The 23,882-nt window shown below is 44.2% G+C and overlaps 1 protein-coding gene across 1 annotated transcript in view; it reads right to left on the bottom strand.

Moving 5' to 3' along the window:
* LOC147668945 (borealin-2-like) overlaps positions 1-23,882 on the bottom strand; it is a 143,992-nt gene that overhangs the window by 64,144 nt on the left and 55,966 nt on the right. The window lies entirely within an intron of this gene.

Below are 23,882 nucleotides of genomic sequence, written 5' to 3'. Positions count from 1 at the left end.
AACAGACTTCAAACATTGACTTTCTTTTTGACACTTACCGCACACACCAAAAAAGCACAATACAGAAAGATGTAAATTTGTACACATTTTCTATCAGATTCCCTATACCAGCAACTATTGAGCTTACTGAGGGAGGTCTAACTAGTGCTTGAAATTTGGCAAGTACATAAAATGTTGCAGATTAACAGTACTTACAATTCAAAAATGATGAAACTGCAATCATTCAAATGAAATAGACATCTGAATGTATGTTTATGTTCAAATCTATCAACCCCTTCCATGCGGCCGCGATTCCCCTGGTGTGCTGTAAACAACACGAACAGGGGCTGGCCGTGACGAACCCCAGCCGTCATCAGCACACGAGCACCATAGTGCATGACGGCTGGGGTTCGTCATCAGCATGGAAGGGGTTAAGCAGTGTGGAATCTAGCACTTTCATTAACATGCGCCATCCAACACTGAAGAAGGGAGAGGGTTGCGCCTGGTAAAAGACGATTCAGTGTGCATCCTAAAGCTTTAACAGGGCTATTTCCCAACTAAACTAATTTGGAGGCTTAACTGAAAGAAATCAAAAGGGGATGTATTACCTTTAAACAAATCTTGGAGGTACTGCATTAATTTTCAGATGTGTATAGTGAGTGCATTGGTGCAGAAAAAGCAAATTGGAGGTTGAAGTAGATTATATATGAAGGGTTTGAGCTTTAATTTGGGAGGACAAAATATGTCAAAAAGCTAGATGAAAAAGTGGAAATATTAAAAGTACAAGGTAAGGTGAGAGGAGCCATTGTAATGAGGGTTCGTGTCAGCCCTCAACAGAGCATGAGAACCATCCAGTATTGTGCAGATAATATATCAAAAAAGACTTCTATAGCATCTGTAGCAGATTTCGGAGGACAGGAGATCAAATTCCAACATGACAGTAATGTGGACATTTTCGCACATAGTTTTTCCAGTCCGCTGCTAAAACAGACTTTATGATACGAACTATCACATTATTCTTGGCAATGATTGCTAATTAATCCACCCGACATACTCTTCCCCTTGTGACTCGCAGTACAGATGGGAGAGTTGCTCGTGCTGCAGGGTTACTGCTCGGGAACAGAACTAGGTATGGAACCATGGAACTCCAGCATGTAGGAACCGACTCACCATACTACCTCAGCATCTATAAATCAGAGTCAGACTAGCTATTTTTGCAAAACCTTTTTACTGGGTTTTAGAATAATACATGTCATACAACATTTAGACTCATCTGTTGCGGCATTACAATTGAGGTCAGCATGTCTGTGTTACATAGCAGAGAGTCTAGTAACGGGGGGGGGGGTGAGCCGGAAGTGGGGGGGGGGCAGGGAGTGCCTCTCCGCCTCTAATGGGGATGCCGGGAAATACAGTTGAAGATGCCGTTGGTAAGGTTACTGTGTCACCCATACCCATATGACTAGTCCTTTGTTCCCTGCATAGGGTAATGCTAAATGGTAATCCAGGTTCTGAACTGAACTGGGGATTCGTAACTCGGAAAGTGATGGATCGGGGGCATATGGGGCGGGGGTAGGTTTGATGCAGCTCCATGTTCTAACGCTACCTGTGGACAATGAATTTCACCATTACTAACTGTGCGATCCTCGGAGGGTGGCCTGGGAGGTGAGCTAGTGTGAAGGAGGGGAAATTTTGGAAGGGTCAATGCGCGCTGGGCCCTGGTTCCATCTGGGTATCTTGCGGCGGTTCTTCACTAGTGGTGTGTGCTTGCTTGAAGTCATGAAGGAGCATCGCCCATTTTAATGAAATAGGTTGTCGTTGCATGCCGCAAGCCTCCTCCTGCTGGATGAGATTTTCTTCTCCGTACCCCATTTCTTTACTGCCCCCCACCATGCTGCAATTGGGGGGCCACCCGGTGAGCACCGGTGCATTGATATACTTCGTTTTGCTAGAAGTATGGCCAACATGGCAAATTTGGTTTCTACCTTCTTTCGCTTCTTGTGCTTAAAGATGCCCAGGGTGCATGCTTCCCACGTGCGGAAATTTGACAGACCTGTGACGGTTTGTAGTGTAGTGTGTACCGTTGCCCTAAAGGGTTGTATCGTGGGACATGTCCAATACATGTGGATTAATGGGGCGTCCGGAGTGCGGCATTGGGGACAGTGAAAGCGGGATGTCTGGTAAAAGCGTTTCAGCCGTGCCGGTGTGAGATAAGCACGGTGCAGGACATTAAACTGGACATTTTTTAATCTTGGATTGCGGGACACTTTTTTGTGGTGTTCTGGGGCTATGAGCCACTCTCTATCATGGAGGGCTCGTCCAAAGTCCTCCTCCCAACGGAGCTGTAGTCGTGCCAGTGGTACTCTCGTACTACACAGGGATTGCCGTAACAGGACACACCCTTTACCCCTCTCACTCGCACTTGTCCGCAATAAGATAAAGAGACACAAAGGAAGTTTAGAATATTTAAACTATTGTGCTCCAAGATGCAGAATTTACACCACAATTAGAAAACAAATGGACAGCAAAAATTTTGATTGCATGGTTAACATACAATATACCATAAAAAGCCCAGTCATGTTATAAAACAGATTAGCCTAAACACCAACTCTACTGAAACTAATGATTATATATCAAAGATCTCCAGGATTAGTGTTGGACTGTATACCTTAGCATACATCGATGGACGTTCTACATCTCAGCTGACGTGGTAATTTTGCCTCAGGACCTTTGCTCAGTGTGTGCGTTTTGAACTCCTGTGCTCAGTTAGATGACAAGACACGTATGCTGATAAACAGCAGCTGCATTCTTGTGTTTTTAGGAGCTAGTGTCTGACCTTAGAGAACAACAAGGGGCATTGTAGTTTGACCTGGTCTACGATGTTCAGACTAACTTCCAGGAAAGGAACGAAACACAACAATATACGCAGTTTCTGTGGGAAAATACAATGTGGCACAAAAGCAAAGGTGCTTATATAGTAATGTGTGCAAAGGAAAATGCTGCCACAATGTTCACAATTAGGCTAAAGTAGGCAAAACTACAATGGGCCATGCACGAAACACACAACACTAGGTGCAAAGTTATTGATTATGGATGAAGTTACTTTGAGGTGTGTTTCAATTGCTATTGGGGAATACACGAATTGCTTCAGTTTATTATTATTTTTCTTTTAATTGTGATGTAGTAAGATCCTTCATAAATTAAATGTTTTCAGGAACAGCAAATAATGAAGTTAGAGGTGCCATCCACACCTGATTGCCATGATATTTCCACCTTTTGAACCTACCTATTCTATTACCAGCCTGTACACCCACATCCCATTAACTGCTTTCACAGTGATTTCTAAATAATAGAATTCTTTAAGTGACATTAATATTCACATCAGAAAAAACAACATGTAGTGTGACGTAGCATAATAAGTAGATTTGGCGGATAAACAATTTAGTTTTTTTCTCAGTATTTCTCATTTTAATGTTCTACTGCAGACCATTAAATACTACTTACACACAAAAGTAATATATCAGTCTGTACATATCAGTAGCATTCAAGATTATAAGATATTTATGACATGTATTCAACACAGTTCTGGACCAGGAAACTAATATTGAACATCAACCGGTTTAATGATTACATCCTATGTAACATGCACAGGGAACCAGAGCAACACTTCCACCAATCTACCCCACTCAACGTACATTTGCAGAACTTCACCACCGCAGCATGTTTCCGGCAACATCCTGATCCACATTACAGACAACATGCTCTAGGCACAAGCCCCAGCCCTTCATATACAATCTCACATGCCCCTAAAAAGGCAATGCCCACCCACATTGCAACTGCCCCCAAGCATAATAATGAAAGGTCATCAACCTCATCCATTCCACATATTTAGGATGGTGCGTCATCAGATCTGGCTTCCAGTATTACCAGATATTTGTCACATATTTTGACTGATAGGTCCTTTTCCCATTGCATACGGACTCTACAGATAAGCAATTAGGTTATACCACAATGGGACAGTTTCGCATCATACGCAGCTAACACAACAGTAAGAAGATACATAGTGGTGTTGTGCTTCAGACATATTTACCAGTTAGAACAATGAGCTTCATAAGGTACTCTTAATTGCAGGAGGAGGACCTTTGAGGTGCAGGAGTTGCACGTATTCATATCTAAAAGCAGCAAGTTCCAGTGGTGGGTAGAGAGCATATATAGGGTTTGGAACCTGGAAGCAGCACTGGAGAATAGTGGTGTAACCAAAACTGGAAGTAGTATTGTGAGGTAAGATGTCAAGCATGTAAAAAGGAAGATATGCCAAGCATGACTTTGAAAACTAGCGTCACAAATCTAAAGGCCGTTTTTTTATGGGGTTTTTGTGCCCTGAGCTACCCAACTTTGTGTCAAAAGATGTGGTGGGAGTCTAATTAGCGTTCTTGTAGCAAAGTCAAGTGTTTGTCCAATAGAGAGAATGAATATCAATATGTAAATCAAAAAGCAGGTCACTAAGCCAATCCCAATAAGTGAATGAAATTAAGTATAGGAATAAATTAGCAGTAGTGGAATCAGTGTAGGCCATTTTTTTTTTACTTTTCTCATTATTAGAACCTCATGCCACACTGGGAAAACAGTAATAAACAATTCCATTCAGATCAAAAAGCTGAATAATAGTTGAGTGAAGGACACAAAGCCTGAGTGGAGAAGGTACAGAAGATGGTTATAGGAGCAATGTGTGGTAGGTAGTCCATACACCAAGTATGGCAAGATCTTGAAGAATAATGGAAGCTTAGAAAGCTTCAAATAGGAGCGTGTGCGGTGGCGGCGGCAAGATGGCCGCAACTTGAGAGGTCTCCGCAGAATCGGCACTCCTCTCTCTACGAAGGAACCGCTAATCTATTCAGTTCCCGCTTTTGGATGCAGATACTGATGTCGGAATCAGCCTGGGTCATTTTGGTGTGTTTTTCTACGACAGGATCTTGAGGACAGGTGTGTTCTCCTCAATTTTGCTGCTCAGACACCTCAGCATTTCTCTCGCGGACGCCATTTTATAGCTTTAAGACAGTGCAAATATTTGTTCTCCTCACAAACGGGGTTTCATTAAGTAATGCTTGCCCTATGGTAAACGGACTATACTGTTAATGTTTTTCTTTTTGGCTTTTCTTTATTTTTAATGGCAGCGGATGTGCTATTTCTTCATAACAAGGCGTATTTATGACTGTGCTCCTCAACAGTTTCTATTTTATTGGTGATGTGATTGTACGCCGAGTTATCTTGTTCCTGGGTTGGCGCATGTATGACTATTCACATTTCTGATTTACTGTCCATTGCACCCACAATTTGCTACACACTACGTCCCTTACAATGCTGTTCCCACCTGCTATGCTACAGAGATTCACTACGCCTTACTCCTCATGCTGTTAACGGAATGATGTGGCAACGTTTCTTTTGGTTGCAGACGAGCTAATTCCTCTTATTAGACATTTTTTTACGTTCTTGGAACTCATTGGCAGTGTCTTTTTTGCAAAGGTTACTATTGCACGCGGCACCACTTTTTCCCTGGATTGTTGTATAACTGTTCTTCAACATATGCAGATTTATCTCTCACTGCGCTCACACCTTGCCGAATAACGCTTCCAATTTATGGCTGCAGGTGCTTATAGAGATTTCTTTTTTGTGTTCTCTTATCTCAGAGGCAGTGTGTAAAGCATTTGTGAACACACACAGTAACCCAGTGACAACACTACAGATGGACACCACACCAGTTGTATATTCAAAATAAGTATTATTTACATAGACTTAACAAGACCACAAAGAACAAAAATCCACAATACTGTACTTAAAATGGTAGAGTTAGCTTAGTTCTCTTAAGATGTACAATGAGACACTGAGTTCAATGTACCTTAGAATGCGTAACGCTATACAATGAAAGTGTTGCGGGGAAGGTGATGAGTCAGTTCCTTACACACAAGAACGGTGATGCGACGGGTCCCTTCTGATGCGTGGGGGATGCATCAGTTCTTCTCTGCGAGGGGAGGCGATGCATCTGTTTCTTACTGTGCTTCCGTGGCGATTCCACCACCAGCGTAATGATGCAATGAAGATCTGGTGCAATGAACAAAAATGCTGTCTTCTCTTGGATGCAACACGATGCATGCATGCCCGAAGGCAAGGCACTGACTCAACTATTCTTTTGAGCCGCGACAGGCCCTGCAACACGCTTCCCGGTGATGCAGCGGCATCTGGTGTGACGTCAATCCTCTTCTCCGGCGATGCGAGGTGCTTCTGTGATGATGCGACAGCTGCAGCGGCGGCGAGACGCTTCTCCGTTGATGCGGTGGCGTCTGATGCGATGTCAAGCCTCTTCTCCGCCGAAACGACAACAGCTGCTGTAACACGCTTCTTCGTGAGCCGCGCTTCCAGCTCCTTGTCCCTCAGAAAAGCCCAACACAACAGCAGGCACTTCCAAAGAACACTTGGGGAGCTGGTTGGTGAAGTCTGTCGTCCCCGAGACTTCAGCAGGAGGCAAGCTCTTTCTCAAGCCCTTGGAGATACTTCACACGTTGATGAAAGTGTCTCCTCTCTTTGGCAGTTAGGCAACCACTGCAGGCCAATCCCCCAAGCAGCACTTCGGCTTAGAATTAGTCTCTCCTCAGTCTCTCTGGTTCCTCTCTTCAGCTAAGGTTTCTTCTTGCTTCCCTAAAGTGGTCTAAAATTCTGGGGTCTGGGTCCCCATTTTTATACAAAGTTTCTCTTTGTTCTCTGAAGGCAGAGAGGCCTTTGCCTAGTCCAAACCAGTCCTGGTCAGTCCTTTTACATGACTCCTCCTTTCCTTTCACAGTGCAGGGCAAGGACATCACATGAGGTGGAGCCAGCAGTGTGGAGGGAAGGCACAGCCCTATTCTAGGTGCAACTCCTCCCACCCATCCGCATGTAGATCTCTCCGTTTAGCACTGTGCTGACTCTCCCTGATTTCTGGAATCCCCCAGCTCCTGTCACTCAAACTCCAGACAAGGAATACACAACCTAGCAGAGGTAGGAGGGGATGGTTAGACAAGAAAATACCTACTTTCTAAAAGTGGTATTTTCAAACACAGAATGTTAAAACCAGCTTCACTAAACAATGTATTTTAACATTCTGAGTTCAGGCATACTAAACTTGAATTTCTACCTAGTTCCCAGTCAGTTAGGATTATAAAATGTAATAATCAAACTGCCCATTTTGGCCAATGGGAAACAGGTAGACTTGCAGTAGTCAAAAACTAAAATGGGTGCAATTCATTATTAGGACATGCCACATACATCAGAGCTCGTCCTACCTTTTACCTACAATGCACCCTGCCCTTGGGCCTACCATAGGGGTGACTTATAAGCAGAAAAGGGAAGGTGAAGGGACTGGCAAGTGGGTGCACTTGCCCAGTCAACATGGCAGTCCCAGACTGCACTCCGGCTCTGCAATGGCGGACCTGAGACACACTTTGACAGGCTGCTACTGTGGGTGGCACAACCAGTGCTGCAAACCCACCAGCAGCATTTGGTTTACTAGCCCTGGGCACACTCAGTGCACTGTACTATTGTCTGACAAGTACACCAAACCGGCCAATCATGGAGTCACTAATCAACACATCAATTTACCATAGGGAGCACTTGCACTGTGGCACTGGACTGCAGTGGCACAGTGCCCAAAGCATCTATAACAAGCAAAAAAACACGAGGCAACAGCAAAAAATGGAAGGGAGACCCACGCCAAGGTACCAGTTCTAACCATCAATATTAACAGAATAAAAGCTGGTAACATGCTAAAGATGTTCGCCACTGGAGATGAGGTGGGGGCACTAGAGAGCCTACAGCAAGATGGCCACACTGTAGTATTGCTCTGCTGGCTGGCATCAATCTGCCTAAAATCCTGCCATCCGCTGCCTAATCTAATGAAAGCAGCATAGCATCTATGTCAGGGCACTTGTGAGAAGTTGTGGAGTACCTTTAAAGAATGTTTCTGCTCTGGAGAAGTTATTGGCGTAAGACAGTGGACAGCGTGGGAAGTGCCGGACTAAAAAAAGTCCACAGCCTGTGCGGACTTGAGAAGCAGAGAGCCAGGCAGACATGAGGGAGGCGGTGGAGTTGGAGAGGGATGCACAGGGAAGAGATCAGAGCCCCTGATCAGTGCCCGCTGGGGGAATAAATACATCAAGAAAAGTGCACGGCCACAGGGAGTGGCCTCTGGTATCCGGTGAGTGAACGAGACTCCGTATAGGAGCCACCTGCAGGCCCTTGATGGCAGCATAGTAGTGAGTGGCAACAAAATATTGTCCCCCTTGTAACTCTGTTTTGCCTACTACTAACATACCACACATTGTATACATACAAAACTAAAAAGCCTGTTTTGTAAAAATGATATCTCCTCTTATATTAAAGATATTGCAAATACATAAAACTCTTAACAATTCATAAAATATGCCTCAGGAAAATTCACACAAAAACTTTTTGGATTGAGTTCTCTTTGCGCCCTAGAGGAATCCTTCCTATTTCCCAGAGTTAGTACTGTTCATTCTCTTTACTTTAGATCACAAATTGGGAACCACATAGAACCTTGGTTTTTTATGCTAAATATAAGAATTGGCAATGTTAAGGTCCTAGCACTGAAATGAAGCTCCAAGGCATACAAAAAACATTCAATTTCATATAATCATTTTCAAAATAATAAAAACAAGTTGTTGACGTGGCGTTTCGGTGGAGTACAGTTGATTGACATCACCTTCTTCAGTACAAACTTTTTATGTAAACATGTTGTTCAATTTCCAGTTTTTTGTTGGAGTGAGCGGGCTTCACCCCTCAGGGATAATGCCAGAAGGATATTTATACACACACCAGGACCTCCGTACTCTATGTCCCTTGGACTCCTTTCTTTTCTTGTTTTATTATTTCAATTACTACTTTTGGGTTTTTGGAGATAATGACATCCAAGAAATTGATTTTTGATTCATTGATGTAAGTGAACATGATGCGATCATTTACTTGGTTCAAAGCTTCAATAGCTGAAGTTAAATTCGTTTTTTGGCCCTTGCCACATGACAAAAATGTTGAGTATGTAACTTAAAAAAGTCACCGAATATTCCTGCCATGCTTCATTTTTCAAGACATTGTCCAATTCGAACTTGTGCATGAAGAGGTTGGCATAGCTGGTATCTGCGCAATTTCCCATGGATGTTCCCATGAGTTGCAAGAAAAACACATTGTTCTGAACAAAGTAAATATGGTATAGGGTGAATTGAAACAACTCCATAAAAAATATTTTTAAAACTTGCTTAATGTCAGAGTGTAGTGGGAAAAATTCAATGGCTTCAATGCCCAGATCGTGGGGAATGGAAGTAGACAAAGCTGCCACGTTGATGGTACATAAAAATAACTTTGTTCCAATCAAATTAAAGGTCTCTGATTTTCACCAGGAATTCTGTAGTGTCGTTGTATGTTAACATGCTTTGTACAAATCCCTGTAGCTGTCTGTCGAGATACTTGCCAATTGGTTTATGTATTGAACCCAGTGTGGATACAATTGATATCATTGGTGGCTTCCCCAGATAATTGTGAATCATCGGTAATGTGTAATGTCGGGCTCTTCGGAAAATCCTGTATCAAGTATTTGCGATCTGTGTCAGTGATAGTGCCTGAAGCTACTGCATTGTTAATCAGTCATTTCAGCTCTTCTCGAAAAGCCTTGGTCGGGTTGTAACCAGTTTCCATATATGTTGTTTGATCCTCCACATGCTCTTTGATTCTGTGATAGTAGTAAGATGTGTCCATAATGACTAAATCGCCACCTTTATCTGCTTAAGTACAAATAATGTCAGGATTGTTAGCCAAGCGTTGTATGACGCTTCTTTCCTAGATAGTCAGGTTGGATTGTTTGGACCTCTTGGTTTTAAAGAGGTCTTGTACGTCTTTTTTGACAAGGGTTTCAAAAGTGTCCAAGGTCTTATGGCTGATGGGAGCCATGCATGAGCTTTTGGGTTTTAGCCCTTTGAGGGAGTCTTCCATTTTGGATGGCTGTCACAACGTTCTCAAAAAAATGTCTTACTCTTAGTGTTCGCATAAATCTAAATATGCTTATTTTTGCCTCCAGCGCATTTGATTTATAAGTTGGCATGAATGAAGTTCCATTTTATTGGACACTTAGTTCTAGTGGACTTAAGTTGACTGAAGAGATGCTAACAACCAAGTTCTTTGGGCTTATATCCTTGGACTCCTGGTTATACGCTTGGTTGTGACTGGATCTATCCTCATGTCCCCCCTTGCCCGTCCTGGTTCGTCACTGCCTCGTGGGCCTGATGCTAAAAAAGGAACCACTGTGGTACTTAATGCTGCTGTTAGAGTAGGCGCCGGCTGTGTGTTCTCCTGGCTGGAGCAATTTGTTTGGCCATAGGTGTGTTGGGTCACTTGTTGAACATGGAGTAGTTACCTGCGCCTCGGGGGGGTCATCGATGAGAGCTCCTTTTCAGCTGCTAACATTCTAGGTTCTGCTCCTTTGGTGTGCTGTGCTAGATTTCGAACATCTTTAAGAATTAGTGAAAATCCGACCCCCCCCCCCACACCTCCCATCTTCTAATGGGAAGTTTAAATGTCCTGTAGGAACATTTTGGGGGAAGATTTGCTCATAGGTTTGTGTCTTCGAGGGCAGAGTGGGATCCTGTTGCTATATTTTCATCACAGAGGGTTTTCGCATTTATCTATTTTCCTTTGGTGCCCCGGGTTATATCTTTGCCCATGGCTACTAATAATGTTTGTATCAGCTCATCTTGATCCATCATCAGGAGTTGATAGGTCTCTGATTCTCACCAGCTGACGCTGCCTGTGTTGGGTAGACTGCCAAATGAGGTTCTGCACACTAGTGCTCTTAGAATGTTGATGTCCAAAGGAAGAACTGGGACCCCCAATCAGGCCATGTCTCTCTAGAATCTTGTTCCCTGATGGGTTTTGGGGATATTCAACTTGGTCAGTAAGGCCCCCTTCTCTTAAGTACCATATGTGGATTCTTCATGGCAACTTAATTTGGAGGCTGTCATTTACGGCCTCTTCCACTTGTAATTGCTGGACATGAGACTGTTTGAGCCCCAGGTTGCACCAAGTTCCCTTTACAGCCCCATTATGTCCCAGGGAGCATGGCCACATGTCTGAGAGTGTTGATCTATGTGAGGCCACGGATATTTGAGTATTTCAACATTGCTTTCGTAAGAGCTTATATTTTCTTTTTAATGAGTGGATTTATGCATTAGATTTATGAAGTTAATATTATGCTGTTTTACATGGACTTTGGTGTATTTGCAAAAACCTTACCCTCCACTGAGCTCTAAGTGGATAGGGCTCAGGTCAACTTAACCTCAGAGTGGCTGAGAACGTGAACCCTTCCTCCACCCCCTGTACTATTACACCCACACTTCCAAAACATTGCCAAAGGGAGATAGCCATAGGTGAAATATTAATCAGGGCTGATGTGTTGGAGATATCTGTAGACAACTTTCTGTGCACATAATTCTACCCGAGTGAAAGAAAGGCTGCTCTAATGATACTTAGATTAGACGTCACTGGAGGGTTGGAAGTTGCCCTATACATTTTTATGGAACTGATGCAGTAGAAGGAAATTGTGAGATTTCATGGCTCCCAATAAATTTGAACAGTAATTACATGTTATGCGCTGCTTCATTTTGTCGCATCTGCCCTCCTAGTGTCCTTTTGAGGGTAATTAGCCAAATATATAATCTAGCATGTACTAATAAAGCCAAAACGTGTCTTAACTGGTGGCACTGCTCGACAATATTTTCTCTCTCGGATTTACAAGAGCCTAACCCACCAGCATTGTAAATCTTACTAAATAATTGTTTATTCTAACTTTCCTGTGACTGTGATGAATGGCTGGCTTTAAGGCAGTGCGACTGGTGCGGCCGCACTGGGCGCTGACCGCCGTAGAGGCATTGTATCTAGCAATAATTTAGGATTTAAAAACATCTGCGGAATAGTTCCTTGTGCGTCCAGTTTTCAGGCGGCATTAAAAAGGTCAAGATAATTCTTGTGATTAATGTTCCTGCTAGAGAGAGAGATCAGAGTTTTGTCTAGTGGTGGTTTAAACTTGCTATAAAGCAGTGCAAAGGGTTAATATACCTGCTGCTAAGAACTCGTACTGTGCAGATCAGATCTGTATTATGTGGATAGATGAGTGGATTACTGCTTTTGTCACTGATATCCTTTTGTCATCGCGGTTCATAAGATAGTGTATGGACCCCTTTTCCCGGTGAGCCCGTGTCCTGTGAGCTCCGTTTGCAGTAGTGGCCGTCCCGCTTTCTCCATGATGCAAGGACCGGCAGGCAAGCCATTTTGTATTTTTTGCTTACATTTTCTCTTTTTGTGTTTGCTTTCTATGTTTCCCTGTGAGCTGTTTGTCCCGTCCGATGTGTCCTGTGTGCTGTTTGTCCCGTCCGATTTGTCAGCGTCACCATCCTGTCGTGTATGGACCCCTTTTTCCGGTGTGTCCGTGTCCTGTGCGCTCCGTTTGCAGTAGTGGCTGTCCCGCTTTCTCCGTGATGGAAGGACCGGCAGGTATGCCATTTTGTAATTTTTGCTTACATTCTCTCTTTGTGTTTGCTTTTTATGTTTCCATGTATCCTGTGAGCTGTTTGTCCCGTCATATGTGTCCTGTGAGCTGTTGTCCCGTCTTATTTGTCTTCCCGGTGTGTCCGTATCCTGGGCGCTCCGTTTGCAGTAGTGGCTTTCCCGTTTTCTCCATGATGCAAGGACCGGCAGGTAAGCCATTTTGAAATTTTTGCTTATATTCTATCTTTTTGTGTTTGCTTTCTATGTTTCCAGGTGTCCTGTGAGCTGTTTGTCCCGTCCGATTTGTTAGCGTCACCATCCCGTCGTGTATGGACCCCTTTTCCCGGTGTGCCCGTGTCCTGTGAGCTCTGTTTGCAGTTGTGGCTGTCCGGCTTTTTTTTTGTAATTTTTGCTTATATTCTCTCTTTTTGTGTTTGCTTTCTATGTTTCCCTGTGAGCTGTTTATCCCCTCGTGTATGGACCTCTTTTCCCGGTGTGCCCGTGTCCTGTGAGCTCTGTTTGCAGTTGTGGCTGTCCGGCTTTCTTCGTGGTGCAAGGACCAGCAGGTAAGCAATTTTGTATTTTTTTGCTTAGATTCTCTCTTTTTGTGTTTGCTTTCTGTGTTGCTTTCTCTCTTCCCCACACCACTCTCTTCCCCCACACCACTCTCTCTCTCCCTAACTCTCTCACTAACACTCTCACTACCTCACTATCTCTCACTACCTCACTATCTCTCACTACCTCACTATCTCTCACTACCTCACTAACACTCTCACTACCTCACTATCTCTCACTACCTCACTAACACTCTCACTACCTCACTATCTCTCACTACCTCACTATCTCTCACTACCTCACTATCTCTCACTACCTCACTATCTCACACTACCTCACTACCTCACTATCTCTCACTACCTCACTATCTCTCACTACCTCACTATCTCTCACTACCTCACTACCTCACTATACTACACTCTCTCACTAACTCTCTCACTAACTCTCTAACTCACTACTCAACTCTCTCTTTCTCACAGCAACACAATATCACTCCAACAGTAACTATCTCACTGTAACACACTACTCAAAATTCACTCTCTCTATCTCACTACCTCTCTAGCACTACATCTCTCACTACCTCTCTAGCACTACATCACTCTATCTATTTCTCTCACTCCCTCACTATATCACCACACACTCTCAAAAAATAACTACATCACTCTCACTACCTCACAACTTCACTATTTCTAAATTACTAATTCACTCTCTCACTACCTCACTCTCAAATACACTAAGTCACTTACACTCTCTTTCACTACCTCACTACATCACTCTGTTTCTATCTTAATACCTCACAACATCACTAACACTTACTTCACTCGCTCTTTCAATACATCAATCTTTCTCTATCTCACTACCTCACAACATCACTCTCCATCACTACCTCACTCTCTATCTACCTCACTCTCTCACTACATCACTCACTATTTCAATACCTCTTTCTATCTCGCTACCTCACTCGCTCTCTGCTAATGCAATAGGTCTAATACAATATGTAACACATATGCAAACACTTGAACTATTGACAATAGAAATTACAATAACATTTACTTATGGATAAAAAAAAATAATAATAATAAGCAATGCCAATAGCTCTACCTAAAATATTGCCGAGACCATTGCATTGTAAATGCTTGTCTTTTTTCCCACCAGTCTTTCATTACCTATTCCTAATATTGCTGAAAACGGTTTGTTTGGGTAGATATACATTCTTATTCGTAATGCTGACAAAGCATTACATCGCTGCTTAGCGCTTCGCGCTCATCCTGCTGAATTGCTATTTTTTTTAAAAACAACCTGTTTACTATTTGCTTTTCTTTTCTGTTATTATTCCTGGTTTTTAAAATTGCCCTCTCACCTGCATTATAATCGGAACTCACCGCTGCTTGAGCGGGTCCGTTTCCCGGGGTGGGCTCACTTTGTAGCCGCCATCTTTGAGTGGGGTAGTTGTTTGGGCGCCATCATTAGCGAGCGCTCTAGTGCGCAGAAGCTACTGTGGGACGCCTACTTAATGCTCCCTGCCTAGCGCAGCGGTATCGCGCAGCGGGCGCGCCTTCGCTTAGCTTGAGTCGTGCCAGAGTCCTGCCCGTCTGCGCCCGTCCGCGTACGGTCATATTGGACCGGGTAGGACTCTGTCCGGTGGATCTGCACTGTATACGATGCCCGGCTATTCAAGGGACACTCTTGTGTCCATCGGCCGGCGTTTGCCAACATGCGAAATGTCTCGGTGAGTCCGATGAGTGGCCCCCACCAGTGTGCCTGTGGCAGGTGGTCGCTTGATGCCCCCGCCCTCCTGCGCTGTTTTGGTGAGGTCTCTGTTCCTGGCAGTAAACGTTCCCTGCAGGACCTTATCATTTGGAACCTGAATGTGAGGTCGTTGGTAAAACATCACCAGGATATAGCTGACCTCATTGGAAAGGAGCTACCTGATATTTTTTGTCTGACGGAGACCTGGCTTCAGGAAACAGACACGGCTATTCTTAATCTGGCCTTCCCGTCTTGGTATTCGGTCTATACGCTTAATCGCTCCTCTAGAGGAGGGGGTATAGCGCTTGCTGTCAAATCCTGTTACTCCTGCGATTGGAGAGGTCAAAAAATTGCTGGCTGCGAAAGTGCCTTGTTTAAGATCTCCATCACCCCCCATTTTACCTTCTCAGGTTTGCTAATATATCGCCCCCCGGGCAGCGATGAGGCATTTAGGGAGGCACTCCCTGATGCCATTAGCTCGCTGGCTGTAGGATGTGCCAATTATTCTATTTTAGGGGATCTGAATCTCCATTTTGACACTCTGACTCTGCCTGCTGTGAGTAGTACAGTGGCTGATCTTGAGGCTCTTCAACTGTTCCAATTGGTCTCGCATCCCACCCATGTAGGTGGACACATTCTGGACCCCTTCTTTTCAAATCTAGCGGAGGTAAGGGTCTCTTCCCCTTCTCCCTTGGCCTGGACGGATCACTTCTTGGTGACGATCCAGTGTTCATTGTTTGAGTCTCCTTTTAAGTCCACAACGCGCGTTGTCCTCAGACGTCATTGGAATAAATTAAAACTGGAGGATTTCCATCGTCTTCTATCTGAGGACCCGTTGGGCCCGGTGGATAATGTGGAATCTGGTTACGACCGTTTCTGCGAATGGGTTAACAGAGCCCTTGATTCTCTTATCCCGATGACCTCGAGTAACTGTGGACTACGGGATCCTAGTCCTTGGTACGATGGATCTTTGGTCCCAACCATCTATAGAGCCTTTCCTACGGCCATGCCCTCTGGTGAAGGGTCTTATAGCCCTCCAAGGCAGGATGTTCTAGACTCTTTTCCCTGCCTTACACAGGAAAGTTTTAAGATACTGGCCCATCAAGTTAAGTCGGGGTCTCCGGCAGACCCGTTAGAGACTCGGCATCTTCCAACCTTTTGCCAGTCTGCTCTCTGATTAACATCTCGCTTACATCTGGTTTGGTACCCCTTAAGTGGAAACAGGCAGTGAAGAAGCCGTCTTCGGACACCAGCAAACCGGAGAATTATCGCCCGATATCGCTCCTTCCTTGGCCGGCTAAAGTCGCGGAGGCGCATGTCAACATTGCCCTCACAGACCATCTTACGCGCACTAACATCCTGGATGCCAAGCAGAATGGATTCCGAGCAGGGCACAGCACGGAGACAGCCCTCCTATTCATGGTGGAGCATCTGCGTGCTGTGCTTGATGCGGGTCAAACGGCGGCGCTTGTCTTATTAAATCTGACTTTGACACCGTCTCGCACGGGATTCTTCTGCAGCGCCTGGAGGAAGCGGGCGTGGTCGGCTCCGCTCTTCAGTGGTTCTGCTTTTTTCTTGCTGACCGATCTTTCTGCGTGGCCGTTCCGCCCCATCAGTCCAAATCTCATCCGCTGGACCTTGGGGTCCCTCAAGGATCCTCGCTGAGTCCCACGTTGTTCAATCTTTACGTGAGGCCGCTGGCTGAGGTCGTCAAGCAGTGGGGTATGACCATGGTGTCATACGCTGACGACACTCAGCTGGCGGTCACGATCAGCGGGGATTCAGGGTTGGAGGCCCCAAGATTCCAGGATGGACTACAGAGCGGTTGCCAGCTGGATGACCTCCACTGTCTCCAGTTGAACGCAAAAAAGACGGAAATTATGGTCTTCGGCAAACGAGCGGAACTCTGGGGCGATGTGTGGTGGCCCTCAGAGCTAGGTCCCAATCCTACTCCGGTTTCGGAGATAAAAAACCTAGGGGTGTGGTTAGATCCTACCCTTAGCTTTGTCTGCCACACTAAACGTACTGCTGCCTGCTGCTTTGGCATCCTGCGCAGCATGAGACCTGTGCTTAAATTTTTTGACGCCTTGACTAGGCAGCTCGTAGTACAGGCGACGGTGATTTCTCGGCTTGATTACGCCAGCTCCCTCTTGGTAGGGATAAATCAGGTCAAACTCACGCGCCTTCCAATGCGTGCAAAATGCGGCCACCAGAGCAGTCGTAGGCTTACCCAGGTTCTGTTCTGTCTCCAATACCTTGCGCTCTCTTCATTGGCTACCGATTAAGCAGAGGATCCAATTCAAAGTGCTTTGTATGTCCCACAAGATCTTTAAGGGTTCCCCTGCTCAGATTCTTCAGAATCTTCTGTCTCCCTACGTTCCAAGCCGCTCACTACGCTCATCGGACCTTGAATTGGCAGTAGTTCCACGGTTCAAGCGTAGCCGGGCTGGTGGGCGTTCATTTCATGTACGTGCTGCAGTACTGTGGAATGCCCTCCCATTGGAAATACGTACCCTTGCTGATTTGCTCTCATTTCGCAGGGCTGTCAAGACTTTTTTGTTTCCCTAGATTTATCTTTCTCATCAGTCCACTCTTTTGAGCTTGTGTTATGTTGTTCCCTTGTCAGGCGCCGGGAGGCTCCTTCGCTAGAGCAGCTGTGCGCGTAATAAATGTTCATTAAAAAAAAAAATGTCATAACATGTCAGCCATGTGCTTTAAAACAAATTAAATGTATGAGAGAGAGGAATGTTGAAGGGATGAGGGGGCACTTTTGCCCGGGGTCATGAGGGAATCCGAGGAGGAGGTCATGGGGGGGGGGGCGATCCACCAAAAATGATTGTCGCACTGGGCGCCAACCACGCTAAAGCTGGCCCTGCTGTGATATCTGTTCATTCTATTGTTAATTCGTTTTTTTTTTGCGTTCATTGTACAACCAATTTCAATGATAACTGACATTTTCATGTGGTGTGTGTGATGTTAAATACTGATTTCCGAAGTGCAATGTTCTCTTGACAATCATGCATTGTTGATCTTTTCAATTCTTTAGAGAGTCCACAAATCAGATTGTTGCTCATTTCACTTTTTTGAAAACTTTTGAATCCATCTTATAGTTATGAACATTTGGTTACATCATTGATCCTTGTTCTCCACACAAAAGAGCAGTCTCTCCTAGTTATATAAATAGGACTCTTTTGGTAGGTTGGCTTATTATTATTGGCCTGTTAGAAGTATGAACACCAACCTTTTTCTTTTCTTATTTTTTCTTAAAGCTACACAAAATATATCACATTCTAAATGAGACATCAAGAGGGCATGTCTTGGGGAGCGTGATCAATGGCAACTTGATCTCGTCGCTTCTGTGACTTGCTAACTGCAGTTAATGAGGTCAGCAAACCTTCCCTATAGCACATAAAAAGAAGGAGCTGGTTTGGGAAACAGCAGCGCACCTTAAGAACTTGCCTGCTGCTAGGTTTCGAGGAGTTTACTGGCATTTCTCCCCCTGATTCACCAGTCTCTCTGCTGCGACCTCGTGCCTCTCAACTAAATAGACGACAGACCTAATCTAAGTCGGCCAAGGAGCTAAGGACAAGCTCTGATCCAAATAACAAATATGCCATTTTTCCTATGGTGATTCAGCTCCCACTGTAATCGCTACAGAGTCTAATCTCCAACGGTATAAGCGGGACATTTTAGGAGACATTACGATGCTTTATGCCAGCTTTGCACTTCCTCTTGCTTTGCCTGACTCTAAGATGGCGCCTCACCATAAGGCTTTCCGAGCACCATCGATTTCAATCTCTTGGGATTTTTTCTCTATGGAGACTCTCCTATTAAAAGTTTGGAAAGGTGCATAATATTACCCCTGGATCACACCATGCTACCCTTCTATCTCTTGCCCCCGATTTGTGCTCCCTGTAATCGAATAATGAGATCTGTGTTAGATCAAATTATTATCTATACTTGGGGTGACCAACCTTGATGCCCGCTTTTTAACTTCGTTCTTACCTATTTTATTTCTTATTATCCTATGGTGTTGAAGGGATGTTTTCATTCAATGGTCACCCCAAGTATAGATAATAATTTGATCTAACGCAGATCTCATTATTCGATTACAGGGAGTTGGTGTGAATACCAAGACACACCGGTGAGTGAAATTTTGTGAGTTCAAATACACACATAATGCATAGAGCATTTTTGTATAGCTCGGCTGAGCTTTGTGTTTTAATGTTGTCTAGGTTGTCCCGCGCCGTGGGCTTGAGGACTTCTACAAATTGACTTGTTGTACAAAATTTGAGGTAAGAGGCGAAGAGGCGGCTGTTGAGCCACATGGTCATTTCTAATATGGTTCAGAATACACACCTAACCTAGGTCTCCCCCCTTTTTCATTTCACAGAGTGTGGTCCTGATGAGAACTCGATAATGAGAAGAGTTCGAAACGCGTAGACCTTGTGATTTCCATGCCATAAGAACGTCAACTAATAAATGAGTTTTTCGTGAAAAATACAAATAGGCGTGAATTATAATCTATGGCATTATATGTGAAACTGTGGGTTTTGAACAATTGTAAATATTAATGGTGTAATATAGAGTGTGCATGAGAGTGTTTGACTGATTCACAAGTGAGTGTATGTGTGAGTGTTGGAAGGGGAGTGTTTCAATGTATAGAATGTTTTACATATATTGTATGTCATATGTTTTTTTGAACTGAAAATTTTGTTTAAAAATGATCAAAAAATCTAAATGAAAGAAAAAAGGAAATAAAACTAAAGATTTATTCAAGAGATTTATATCCCTCACTTTATGTTTCAGTCAACTGTGAGATGGTAAATGTGTGGTGATTAGTTAATGGCAGCATTGGCGTCTTTCTATTTTGTATTACGTAAGGCTGTGGCTTGGCTATGCTGCTTGGGAGCCCATACCCAGTGGTGTTTATTTACAAACAAGGATGTCCAACAACTACAAACCACAACTAAGAATTGGAGAACCGAAATCGTATGGGGAATCTTTATCTTTGGAGTGGCGGAAGGGTCAGCGGACTCCTTGATCGCTTTGCTTAAATTTCTTGGAGAAATGGATACCTCAGGTCACATGCCTACATTTCCATAAAGACTTTGAACTAGAAAGGGCCCTTTGTGTCCCATCATTCAAGCCCTTTAATAAGAATGTTTCATGTCAGATTGTCTGTCACCCACTTAGATATCAGCATAACGAGCCAATCCTTACCCACATGTGTAAAAGCAACCATATTTTGTGGCCCAGTCACAAAATATTTATTTTGCAAGGCTATTCCAAGTCCACTGTGGAAACTAGGAAAGGGTTCTTTGCCCTCTGGCCTAGACTCAAGGATGCGAATCTCCAGTTCTCCTTCGTTGGTCCTGCAAAATGTAATTTCCTTGATGATGGAAAACATCACATCTTCAAAGAGTACAGGGATCTACAGAACTTCCTAGATGACAGAGGGAATCTTCTAATGGACACTCATCAACCCTCTGCGTCTAAATCATGAGATTTCTCAACAGTTTTTGAAAGCGATTTTAAACTCTATTATTCTTCCACGTTATTGTCATGAGCCCCTGTGTTCTTTTACGATGTTATTGCTCTTGCTGTAACAGATAGGTTTCTGCATGCCTTTCAAACCAATACCACGCATTGTCACTAATTAGACACTACGAACTCTCCAGCGCCAACTGTTCATTGCTTTATATGTACGGTACATATACATGTTACACATGTGGAATTTAAGAGTGCCAGGTGTGATGGTGGTGCTTGTGGTTTGCTTCTTCGCACTTTGGTTTCGACATGCATAATATAACAAATATTTCACCTGGAAGCTTCTTATTACAGGTTACAGGACTTCTGTGGGGTACTTTACTTTGTATTTTGATTCTGAGGTTTACTGTGGAGCGATTTGCTTTTCTTGCCAAACTGCCATTTTCTTTTCTTGACACACGGCTCTCACAATTGTTGCATGTTGTGATCGAGAGTTCATTCAACGTGTTTTTTGGTCTTGAGAGGGAGTAAAAGTTGGAGGAGTGGTGATCGGATTTTGTGAATAAGGAAATTGTCATAAGAAGTGAGAATTCCTTTTTGAGGCATTTAACTTTAGATAACCTGCCTTGAACTTGCATAAGTCATAAAAGTCTAGATCTAAAAGATTATATTGGTGTTGTAATTCACCAGAGGGGAGACTGTTGGGTACCTAGTTGTTTCAAAAATAAATGTCCTTAGATGGCCATGGTTGCTAGAAAGTGGGCTCACCCCGGAATTTGATTTAAGAGTTATGCCAGAGTGAGGTCAGATTAGACCAGGCCACTAGGGTCTTTAAAAGTTTGTCAATCCCCAGCAAAGTCCTTTTTGTATTATTAAAAATGCATTTGGCTTCGAGGGATGGTTTGATTTTAACAGCTGAAAGCGCTACAGGGTGAAGATCACCCATAATTTCTTTCTCAACAGTTAGCCAAGTGGGGATATAGTCTAGAGGTTCTGAAAACCATAAAGAATCCTGTCTGGGTAAGAATGCAGTTTGGTAGATTCTAATGTCAGCAAGATTCAACCCTCCTAGGCTTGTGGTGGGAGAGAGTTTTTTCATGGAGATTCTGGGGTGCTTACTCTGCCATAGGAATGTTGTTAGAAACAGGTCAGGTTTTCACAGGAAGTCACCAGATCGTACAAGAGGACACATACTTCTAAGGTAATTCAAAATTGGGGTTATCATCATCTTGATTGTCTCAACATGACCCCACCACGTGATGAATTTGGGGTTCCACCCATCTAACAGTTGTTCAATATTTTTTATTGTTCAAAGGCACTAACTGCTCCCCCAATAAATTCTTTGAAAGAAAAAGGAGTAAACTAGTGGGTCCACTGAATGACATGCATGAGGAGGCACTCCGGTCAAAAGATTGGCCAGAGAATTTCTGTGAAACCACCATAGATGTCATCCCGAAACCAGGGAAATCCACCACTGACTGTGCCTCCTCTAGGCCCATAACGTTGAATAATACTGAAGCTACAATGCTGGCCAGAGTCCTGGCAGTCAGGGTGTTAGGGGTAGCCTAATGATAGGAGGTGATCAAAACCGATTCCTTCTGCATAGAGGAATCAAACACTGCATTGGGCGACTTCATCTCGTTCTTGCCAATGTAGACAAACTATCAGAACCATTGGCCCTGGCCCTCTTGGACTTGGAAAAATCTTTTGATTCTGGTTAGACCTGGCATATTTGGTGTGTTTTTCCACTATCTTTTGCTTCTGACCTTCTGTTTCGGACTCTGTGCTAAATTTCATTTTGGCTGGTTTTAGAGCTCTGGGCACTTTACCACTACTGATCAATGCTAAAGAGTGCAAGTGCTCCCAGTGTAAATTATGATTGTATTTGGTTATCCATGACTGGCATATTTGATTTACCGGTAAAGACTCTAGTAAAGTGCACTGTGTGTGCCCAGGGCATGTAATTAAAATGCTACTATTGGGTCTGCGGCACTGATTGCACCACCTGCATGAGTAGCTCTTAAAAAGGTCTCAGGCCTGCCACTGCAGTGTCTGTGTGGGCAGTTTTAAAGTGCCATGTCGGCCTGGCAAGTGCACCCACTTGCCAGGCCCAAACCTCCCCTTTAACAACATGTAAGGTAGCCCCATGGGCAGGGCTCAGTGTATGTGAAAGGCAGGACATGCACCGGTGTGTTTTACATGTCCGGGTAGTGAAATACTGCCAATTTTGTTTTTTACTATGGCACGGACTAGCTCTCCCATAGGTTATCATTGAAGCTGCCTTGTGAAATATTACAAGTGTAACAATCAATTGACTAGAGATAGAGAATTGGAGTTTGGTTTCCATGAGCTGAGAATTTAAAAATACATCTTTTAGTGAAGGCAGTTTTTAAATTGGGTGTTTGAATATGCCACTTCTAGAAAGTGGGTATTTTCTTGCTTTACCATGTGGTGCCTCTGCCTGCCTGTGGAATCAACATCTGGTAGACTGACAGCTGGGTTGTTTGTGCATTCACTCTAGACAGTCACACATAGGGAGCTAAATTTGTGCCCTGCATATCCTGATTGTTCATCACCAAGCTGATGGGCCTTCCTGGTCAAGTGTGTGGGAGGAGTTGTCACTGACACCTGAATAGGGCTGTGCCTGGCAGTTCACGATGCTGTCTCCTGACCCTCCCCCCCCCCCCCCCCCCAGCCCCACCCCTGTAGTTTGCCTGGAGTCAAGACAGGGCAAGGCAGGATATGTGCACAACAAAGACTATCCTTTGAAGTATGCTTACTTCAAAGGCCAAAAGTTGTACAAGTATTGGATTTATAATCCCGGACTTTTAGAACACTTCTGGATCAAGAGGAGACTCTGCCTGGAGGAAGAGTCTGAAAGCTGGCAGGAGGAGTACTGCCCATTTGCTGTGTTTGCTTGGCTTGGTTGGTGTGCAGTTGCTGCTTCTGTCTTGGAGAGACTTCGGACTGGATTTTGCTTTGGTATCCTGCTGGAGAAGATTCTCCAAGGATTTGTGTTAGATTGCCTCCTGTTAAGAGGTCTCGGGGCCATCAAAGACTTAATCTGCAGCCCCTGAACTCCTGCTGGGATTTCTGACCTACCAAGTGGTGCCAATCCTAGTTCTGGGCGCTTGGAGGTGGCTTCTCCTGCAATAAGAGCAGAAAATACATACATCACCATTCAGCACCATTTTTCGTGCTGCAAGCTTACAGTGCCGGGTTGTGCCAGAATAATGTTGACACAGCGCCTGTTTGCGGCCAGAATCACCATCGCAGGCTGAGTCCAAAGACCCATGTCTCCAATGTTCGAGACCCCTGCTCTGACTCCGATGCAAGCTCTGTTGTGAGGCTGAAGGAATTGATGCATCACCTGCTCGAGTCTGGGAAAACTGACTCAGCGTCTGTTCTGCTGCATTGACACCAGAGCATCTAGATTTTCAACGCATTGCACCTGTGCGACAAGTCTTCATCGACACTGGGCTTCAGTAAGTGAACAAGGCCGCATGTACAGAGAAACAATGCATCACCTCTCGGCA

Source organism: Lissotriton vulgaris, unplaced genomic scaffold (genome assembly GCF_964263255.1).
Source record: "Lissotriton vulgaris unplaced genomic scaffold, aLisVul1.2 SCAFFOLD_1619, whole genome shotgun sequence".
Classification (NCBI taxonomy): domain Eukaryota; kingdom Metazoa; phylum Chordata; class Amphibia; order Caudata; family Salamandridae; genus Lissotriton; species Lissotriton vulgaris.
The sequence above is the reverse complement of the archived record's forward strand: the minus strand, read 5'-3'. Positions and strand labels throughout refer to the sequence as shown.